The following is an 11,091-nucleotide window of genomic DNA, read 5'->3' on the forward strand; positions in this document are numbered from 1 at the left end:
AGTCATTTGTATTGAACTAATCATACTTTTTATATTTTTATCGTTAAGTTCACATTATTTTACATCTAAAACACGTCTTTACTATACATTTGGGTGAATATAAAAGGTTGTAAAAAATTTTTGAAATACAGGTGATGAATCCGCTAAATATCGTCTTAAGTCATTTCTATTAAACTAATCATACTTTTTATATTTTTAACGTTAAGTTCACATTATTTTACATCTAAAACACGTGTTTACAATACATTTGGGTGAATACAAAAAATAGAAAAAAAATTTGGTAAAAAATGGTGATAATTCCGCTAAATATCGTTTAAAGTCATTTGTATTGAACTAATCATACTTTTTATATTTTTATCGTTAAGTTCACATTATTTTACATCTAAAACACGTATTTACAATACATTTGGGTGAATACAAAAAATAGAAAAAAAATTTGGAAAAAATTTGTTAAAAAATGGTGATAATTCCGCTAAATATCGTTTAAAGTCATTTGTATTGAACTAATCATACTTTTTATATTTTTATCGTTATGTTCACATTATTTTACATCTAAAACACGTCTTTACAATACATTTGGGTGAATATAAAAGGTCGTAAAAAAATTTTGAAATACAGGTGATGAATCCGCTAAATATCGTCTTAAGTCATTTCTATTAAACTAATCATACTTTTTATATTTTTAACGTTAAGTTCACATTATTTTACATCTAAAACACGTATTTACAATACATTTGGGTGAATACAAAAAAAAGAAAAAAAATTTGGGAAAAAATTGGGTAAAAAATGGTGATAATTCCGCTAAATATCGTTTAAAGTCATTTGTATTGAACTAATCATACTTTTTATATTTTTATCGTTAAGTTCACATTATTTTACATCTAAAACACGTCTTTACAATACATTTGGGTGAATATAAAAGGTCGTAAAAAAATTTTGAAATACAGGTGATGAATCCGCTAAATATCGTCTTAAGTCATTTCTATTAAACTAATCATACTTTTTATATTTTTATCGTTAAGTTCACATTATTTTACATCTAAAACACGTATTAACAATACATTTGGGTGAATACAAAAAATAGAAAAAAAATTTGGTAAAAAATGGTGATAATTCCGCTAAATATCGTCTAAAGTCATTTGTATTGAACTAATCATACTTTTTATATTTTTATCGTTAAGTTCACATTATTTTACATCTAAAACACGTATTTACAATACATTTGGGTGAATAAAAAAAATAGAAAAAAAATTTGGGAAAAAATTGGGTAAAAAATGGTGATAATTCCGCTAAATATCGTTTAAAGTCATTTGTATTGAACTAATCATACTTTTTAAATTTTTATCGTTAAGTTCACATTATTTTACATCTAAAACACGTGTTTACAATACATTTGGGTGAATACAAAAAATAGAAAAAAAATTTGGGAAAAAATTGGGTAAAAAATGGTGATAATTCCGCTAAATATCGTCTTAAGTCATTTCTATTAAACTAATCATACTTTTTATATTTTTAACGTTAAGTTCACATTATTTTACATCTAAAACACGTATTTACAATACATTTGGGTGAATACAAAAAAAAGAAAAAAAATTTGGGAAAAAATTTGGTAAAAAATGGTGATAATTCCGCAAAATATCGTTTAAAGTCATTTGTATTGAACTAATCATACTTTTTATATTTTTATCGTTAAGTTCACATTATTTTACATCTAAAACACGTCTTTACAATACATTTGGGTGAATATAAAAGGTCGTAAAAAAATTTTGAAATACAGGTGATGAATCCGCTAAATATCGTCTTAAGTCATTTCTATTTAACTAATCATACTTTTTATATTTTTAACGTTAAGTTCACATTATTTTACATCTAAAACACGTATTTACAATACATTTGGGTGAATACAAAAAAAAGAAAAAAAATTTGGGAAAAAATTTGGTAAAAAATGGTGATAATTCCGCAAAATATCGTTTAAAGTCATTTGTATTGAACTAATCATACTTTTTATATTTTTATCGTTAAGTTCACATTATTTTACATCTAAAACACGTATTTACAATACATTTGGGTGAATAAAAAAAATAGAAAAAAAATTTGGGAAAAAATTGGGTAAAAAATGGTGATAATTCCGCTAAATATCGTTTAAAGTCATTTGTATTGAACTAATCATACTTTTTAAATTTTTATCGTTAAGTTCACATTATTTTACATCTAAAACACGTCTTTACAATACATTTGGGTGAATATAAAAGGTCGTAAAAAAATTTTGAAATACAGGTGATGAATCCGCTAAATATCGTCTTAAGTCATTTCTATTAAACTAATCATACTTTTTATATTTTTAACGTTAAGTTCACATTATTTTACATCTAAAACACGTGTTTACAATACATTTGGGTGAATACAAAAAATAGAAAAAAAATTTGGTAAAAAATGGTGATAATTCCGCTAAATATCGTTTAAAGTCATTTGTATTGAACTAATCATACTTTTTATATTTTTATCGTTAAGTTCACATTATTTTACATCTAAAACACGTATTTACAATACATTTGGGTGAATAAATAAAATAGAAAAAAAATTTGGGAAAAAATTGGGTAAAAAATGGTGATAATTCCGCTAAATATCGTTTAAAGTCATTTGTATTGAACTAATCATACTTTTTAAATTTTTATCGTTAAGTTCACATTATTTTACATCTAAAACACGTGTTTACAATACATTTGGGTGAATACAAAAAATAGAAAAAAAATTTGGGAAAAAATTGGGTAAAAAATGGTGATAATTCCGCTAAATATCGTCTTAAGTCATTTCTATTAAACTAATCATACTTTTTATATTTTTAACGTTAAGTTCACATTATTTTACATCTAAAACACGTATTTACAATACATTTGGGTGAATACAAAAAAAAGAAAAAAAATTTGGGAAAAAATTGGGTAAAAAATGGTGATAATTCCGCTAAATATCGTTTAAAGTCATTTGTATTGAACTAATCATACTTTATATATTTTTATCGTTAAGTTCACATAATTTTACATCTAAAACACGTCTTTACAATACATTTGGGTGAATATAAAAGGTCGTAAAAAAATTTTGAAATACAGGTGATGAATCCGCTAAATATCGTCTTAAGTCATTTCTATTAAACTAATCATACTTTTTATATTTTTAACGTTAAGTTCACATTATTTTACATCTAATACACGTGTTTACAATACATTTGGGTGAATACAAAAAATAGAAAAAAAATTTGGTAAAAAATGGTAATAATTCCGCTAAATATCGTTTAAAGTCATTTGTATTGAACTAATCATACTTTTTATATTTTTATCGTTAAGTTCACATAATTTTACATCTAAAACACGTCTTTACAATACATTTGGGTGAATATAAAAGGTCGTAAAAAAATTTTGAAATACAGGTGATGAATCCGCTAAATATCGTCTTAAGTCATTTCTATTAAACTAATCATACTTTTTATATTTTTAACGTTAAGTTCACATTATTTTACATCTAATACACGTGTTTACAATACATGGGTGAATACAAAAAATAGAAAAAAAATTTGGTAAAAAATGGTAATAATTCCGCTAAATATCGTTTAAAGTCATTTGTATTGAACTAATCATACTTTTTATATTTTTATCGTTAAGTTCACATTATTTTACATCTAAAACACGTCTTTACTATACATTTGGGTGAATATAAAAGGTCGTAAAAAAATTTTGAAATACAGGTGATGAATCCGCTAAATATCGTCTTAAGTCATTTCTATTAAACTAATCATACTTTTTATATTTTTATCGTTAAGTTCACATTATTTTACATCTAAAACACGTATTAACAATACATTTGGGTGAATACAAAAAATAGAAAAAAAATTTGGTAAAAAATGGTGATAATTCCGCTAAATATCGTCTAAAGTCATTTGTATTGAACTAATCATACTTTTTATATTTTTATCGTTAAGTTCACATTATTTTACATCTAAAACACGTATTTACAATACATTTGGGTGAATAAAAAAAATAGAAAAAAAATTTGGGAAAAAATTGGGTAAAAAATGGTGATAATTCCGCTAAATATCGTTTAAAGTCATTTGTATTGAACTAATCATACTTTTTAAATTTTTATCGTTAAGTTCACATTATTTTACATCTAAAACACGTGTTTACAATACATTTGGGTGAATACAAAAAATAGAAAAAAAATTTGGGAAAAAATTGGGTAAAAAATGGTGATAATTCCGCTAAATATCGTCTTAAGTCATTTCTATTAAACTAATCATACTTTTTATATTTTTAACGTTAAGTTAACATTATTTTACATCTAAAACACGTATTTACAATACATTTGGGTGAATACAAAAAAAAGAAAAAAAATTTGGGAAAAAATTTGGTAAAAAATGGTGATAATTCCGCAAAATATCGTTTAAAGTCATTTGTATTGAACTAATCATACTTTTTATATTTTTATCGTTAAGTTCACATTATTTTACATCTAAAACACGTCTTTACAATACATTTGGGTGAATATAAAAGGTCGTAAAAAAATTTTGAAATACAGGTGATGAATCCGCTAAATATCGTCTTAAGTCATTTCTATTTAACTAATCATACTTTTTATATTTTTAACGTTAAGTTCACATTATTTTACATCTAAAACACGTATTTACAATACATTTGGGTGAATACAAAAAAATGAAAAAAAATTTGGGAAAAAATTTGGTAAAAAATGGTGATAATTCCGCAAAATATCGTTTAAAGTCATTTGTATTGAACTAATCATACTTTTTATATTTTTATCGTTAAGTTCACATTATTTTACATCTAAAACACGTATTTACAATACATTTGGGTGAATAAAAAAAATAGAAAAAAAATTTGGGAAAAAATTGGGTAAAAAATGGTGATAATTCCGCTAAATATCGTTTAAAGTCATTTGTATTGAACTAATCATACTTTTTAAATTTTTATCGTTAAGTTCACATTATTTTACATCTAAAACACGTCTTTACAATACATTTGGGTGAATATAAAAGGTCGTAAAAAAATTTTGAAATACAGGTGATGAATCCGCTAAATATCGTCTTAAGTCATTTCTATTAAACTAATCATACTTTTTATATTTTTAACGTTAAGTTCACATTATTTTACATCTAAAACACGTGTTTACAATACATTTGGGTGAATACAAAAAATAGAAAAAAAATTTGGTAAAAAATGGTGATAATTCCGCTAAATATCGTTTAAAGTCATTTGTATTGAACTAATCATACTTTTTATATTTTTATCGTTAAGTTCACATTATTTTACATCTAAAACACGTATTTACAATACATTTGGGTGAATAAAAAAAATAGAAAAAAAATTTGGGAAAAAATTGGGTAAAAAATGGTGATAATTCCGCTAAATATCGTTTAAAGTCATTTGTATTGAACTAATCATACTTTTTAAATTTTTATCGTTAAGTTCACATTATTTTACATCTAAAACACGTGTTTACAATACATTTGGGTGAATACAAAAAATAGAAAAAAAATTTGGGAAAAAATTGGGTAAAAAATGGTGATAATTCCGCTAAATATCGTCTTAAGTCATTTCTATTAAACTAATCATACTTTTTATATTTTTAACGTTAAGTTCACATTATTTTACATCTAAAACACGTATTTACAATACATTTGGGTGAATAAAAAAAATAGAAAAAAAATTTGGGAAAAAATTGGGTAAAAAATGGTGATAATTCCGCTAAATATCGTTTAAAGTCATTTGTATTGAACTAATCATACTTTTTATATTTTTATCGTTAAGTTCACATAATTTTACATCTAAAACACGTCTTTACAATACATTTGGGTGAATATAAAAGGTCGTAAAAAAATTTTGAAATACAGGTGATGAATCCGCTAAATATCGTCTTAAGTCATTTCTATTAAACTAATCATACTTTTTATATTTTTAACGTTAAGTTCACATTATTTTACATCTAATACACGTGTTTACAATACATTTGGGTGAATACAAAAAATAGAAAAAAAATTTGGTAAAAAATGGTAATAATTCCGCTAAATATCGTTTAAAGTCATTTGTATTGAACTAATCATACTTTTTATATTTTTATCGTTAAGTTCACATAATTTTACATCTAAAACACGTCTTTACAATACATTTGGGTGAATATAAAAGGTCGTAAAAAAATTTTGAAATACAGGTGATGAATCCGCTAAATATCGTCTTAAGTCATTTCTATTAAACTAATCATACTTTTTATATTTTTAACGTTAAGTTCACATTATTTTACATCTAATACACGTGTTTACAATACATGGGTGAATACAAAAAATAGAAAAAAAATTTGGTAAAAAATGGTAATAATTCCGCTAAATATCGTTTAAAGTCATTTGTATTGAACTAATCATACTTTTTATATTTTTATCGTTAAGTTCACATTATTTTACATCTAAAACACGTCTTTACTATACATTTGGGTGAATATAAAAGGTTGTAAAAAATTTTTGAAATACAGGTGATGAATCCGCTAAATATCGTCTTAAGTCATTTCTATTAAACTAATCATACTTTTTATATTTTAAACGTTAAGTTCACATTATTTTACATCTAAAACACGTGTTTACAATACATTTGGGTGAATACAAAAAATAGAAAAAAAATTTGGTAAAAAATGGTGATAATTCCGCTAAATATCGTTTAAAGTCATTTGTATTGAACTAATCATACTTTTTATATTTTTATCGTTAAGTTCACATTATTTTACATCTAAAACACGTATTTACAATACATTTGGGTGAATACAAAAAATAGAAAAAAAATTTGGAAAAAATTTGTTAAAAAATGGTGATAATTCCGCTAAATATCGTTTAAAGTCATTTGTATTGAACTAATCATACTTTTTATATTTTTATCGTTAAGTTCACATTATTTTACATCTAAAACACGTCTTTACAATACATTTGGGTGAATATAAAAGGTCGTAAAAAAATTTTGAAATACAGGTGATGAATCCGCTAAATATCGTCAAAAGTCATTTCTATTAAACTAATCATACTTTTTATATTTTTAACGTTAAGTTCACATTATTTTACATCTAAAACACGTATTTACATTACATTTGGGTGAATACAAAAAAAAGAAAAAAAATTTGGGAAAAAATTTGGTAAAAAATGGTGATAATTCCGCAAAATATCGTTTAAAGTCATTTGTATTGAACTAATCATACTTTTTATATTTTTATCGTTAAGTTCACATTATTTTACATCTAAAACACGTATTTACAATACATTTGGGTGAATAAAAAAAATAGAAAAAAAATTTGGGAAAAAATTGGGTAAAAAATGGTGATAATTCCGCTAAATATCGTTTAAAGTCATTTGTATTGAACTAATCATACTTTTTATATTTTTATCGTTAAGTTCACATTATTTTACATCTAAAACACGTATTTACAATACATTTGGGTGAATACAAAAAATAGAAAAAAAATTTGGAAAAAATTTGTTAAAAAATGGTGATAATTCCGCTAAATATCGTTTAAAGTCATTTGTATTGAACTAATCATACTTTTTATATTTTTAACGTTAAGTTCACATTATTTTACATCTAATACACGTGTTTACAATACATTTGGGTGAATACAAAAAATAGAAAAAAAATTTGGTAAAAAATGGTAATAATTCCGCTAAATATCGTTTAAAGTCATTTGTATTGAACTAATCATACTTTTTATATTTTTATCGTTAAGTTCACATAATTTTACATCTAAAACACGTCTTTACAATACATTTGGGTGAATATAAAAGGTCGTAAAAAAATTTTGAAATACAGGTGATGAATCCGCTAAATATCGTCTTAAGTCATTTCTATTAAACTAATCATACTTTTTATATTTTTAACGTTAAGTTCACATTATTTTACATCTAAAACACGTATTTACAATACATTTGGGTGAATACAAAAAAAAGAAAAAAAATTTGGGAAAAAATTGGGTAAAAAATGGTGATAATTCCGCTAAATATCGTTTAAAGTCATTTGTATTGAACTAATCATACTTTTTATATTTTTATCGTTAAGTTCACATAATTTTACATCTAAAACACGTCTTTACAATACATTTGGGTGAATATAAAAGGTCGTAAAAAAATTTTGAAATACAGGTGATGAATCCGCTAAATATCGTCTTAAGTCATTTCTATTAAACTAATCATACTTTTTATATTTTTAACGTTAAGTTCACATTATTTTACATCTAATACACGTGTTTACAATACATTTGGGTGAATACAAAAAATAGAAAAAAAATTTGGTAAAAAATGGTAATAATTCCGCTAAATATCGTTTAAAGTCATTTGTATTGAACTAATCATACTTTTTATATTTTTATCGTTAAGTTCACATAATTTTACATCTAAAACACGTCTTTACAATACATTTGGGTGAATATAAAAGGTCGTAAAAAAATTTTGAAATACAGGTGATGAATCCGCTAAATATCGTCTTAAGTCATTTCTATTAAACTAATCATACTTTTTATATTTTTAACGTTAAGTTCACATTATTTTACATCTAATACACGTGTTTACAATACATGGGTGAATACAAAAAATAGAAAAAAAATTTGGTAAAAAATGGTAATAATTCCGCTAAATATCGTTTAAAGTCATTTGTATTGAACTAATCATACTTTTTATATTTTTATCGTTAAGTTCACATTATTTTACATCTAAAACACGTCTTTACTATACATTTGGGTGAATATAAAAGGTTGTAAAAAATTTTTGAAATACAGGTGATGAATCCGCTAAATATAGTCTTAAGTCATTTCTATTAAACTAATCATACTTTTTATATTTTAAACGTTAAGTTCACATTATTTTACATCTAAAACACGTGTTTACAATACATTTGGGTGAATACAAAAAATAGAAAAAAAATTTGGTAAAAAATGGTGATAATTCCGCTAAATATCGTTTAAAGTCATTTGTATTGAACTAATCATACTTTTTATATTTTTATCGTTAAGTTCACATTATTTTACATCTAAAACACGTATTTACAATACATTTGGGTGAATACAAAAAATAGAAAAAAAATTTGGAAAAAATTTGTTAAAAAATGGTGATAATTCCGCTAAATATCGTTTAAAGTCATTTGTATTGAACTAATCATACTTTTTATATTTTTATCGTTAAGTTCACATTATTTTACATCTAAAACACGTCTTTACAATACATTTGGGTGAATATAATAGGTCGTAAAAAAATTTTGAAATACAGGTGATGAATCCGCTAAATATCGTCTTAAGTCATTTCTATTTAACTAATCATACTTTTTATATTTTTAACGTTAAGTTCACATTATTTTACATCTAAAACACGTATTTACAATACATCTGGGTGAATACAAAAAAAAGAAAAAAAATTTGGGAAAAAATTGGGTAAAAAATGGTGATAATTCCGCTAAATATCGTTTAAAGTCATTTGTATTGAACTAATCATACTTTTTATATTTTTATCGTTAAGTTCACATTATTTTACATCTAAAACACGTCTTTACAATACATTTGGGTGAATATAAAAGGTCGTAAAAAAATTTTGAAATACAGGTGATGAATCCGCTAAATATCGTCAAAAGTCATTTCTATTAAACTAATCATACTTTTTATATTTTTAACGTTAAGTTCACATTATTTTACATCTAAAACACGTATTTACATTACATTTGGGTGAATACAAAAAAAAGAAAAAAAATTTGGGAAAAAATTTGGTAAAAAATGGTGATAATTCCGCAAAATATCGTTTAAAGTCATTTGTATTGAACTAATCATACTTTTTATATTTTTATCGTTAAGTTCACATTATTTTACATCTAAAACACGTATTTACAATACATTTGGGTGAATAAAAAAAATAGAAAAAAAATTTGGGAAAAAATTGGGTAAAAAATGGTGATAATTCCGCTAAATATCGTTTAAAGTCATTTGTATTGAACTAATCATACTTTTTATATTTTTATCGTTAAGTTCACATTATTTTACATCTAAAACACGTATTTACAATACATTTGGGTGAATACAAAAAATAGAAAAAAAATTTGGAAAAAATTTGTTAAAAAATGGTGATAATTCCGCTAAATATCGTTTAAAGTAATTTGTATTGAACTAATCATACTTTTTATATTTTTATCGTTAAGTTCACATTATTTTACATCTAAAACACGTCTTTACAATACATTTGGGTGAATATAAAAGGTCGTAAAAAAATTTTGAAATACAGGTGATGAATCCGCTAAATATCGTCTTAAGTCATTTCTATTAAACTAATCATACTTTTTATATTTTTAACGTTAAGTTCACATTATTTTACATCTAAAACACGTATTTACAATACATTTAGGTGAATATAAAAGGTCGTAAAAAAATTTTGAAATACAGGTGATGAATCCGCTAAATATCGTCTTAAGTCATTTCTATTAAACTAATCATACTTTTTATATTTTTAACGTTAAGTTCACATTATTTTACATCTAATACACGTGTTTACAGTACATGGGTGAATACAAAAAATAGAAAAAAAATTTGGTAAAAAATGGTAATAATTCCGCTAAATATCGTTTAAAGTCATTTGTATTGAACTAATCATACTTTTTATATTTTTATCGTTAAGTTCACATTATTTTACATCTAAAACACGTCTTTACTATACATTTGGGTGAATATAAAAGGTTGTAAAAAATTTTTGAAATACAGGTGATGAATCCGCTAAATATCGTCTTAAGTCATTTCTATTAAACTAATCATACTTTTTATATTTTAAACGTTAAGTTCACATTATTTTACATCTAAAACACGTGTTTACAATACATTTGGGTGAATACAAAAAATAGAAAAAAAATTTGGAAAAAATTTGTTAAAAAATGGTGATAATTCCGCTAAATATCGTTTAAAGTCATTTGTATTGAACTAATCATACTTTTTATATTTTTATCGTTAAGTTCACATTATTTTACATCTAAAACACGTCTTTACAATACATTTGGGTGAATATAATAGGTCGTAAAAAAATTTTGAAAT

This window comes from Diuraphis noxia, unplaced genomic scaffold, assembly GCF_037042655.1.
Source record: "Diuraphis noxia isolate RWA-SAM2 unplaced genomic scaffold, SU_Dnox_SAM2 contig0003, whole genome shotgun sequence".
In the NCBI taxonomy this organism is placed as follows: domain Eukaryota; kingdom Metazoa; phylum Arthropoda; class Insecta; order Hemiptera; family Aphididae; genus Diuraphis; species Diuraphis noxia.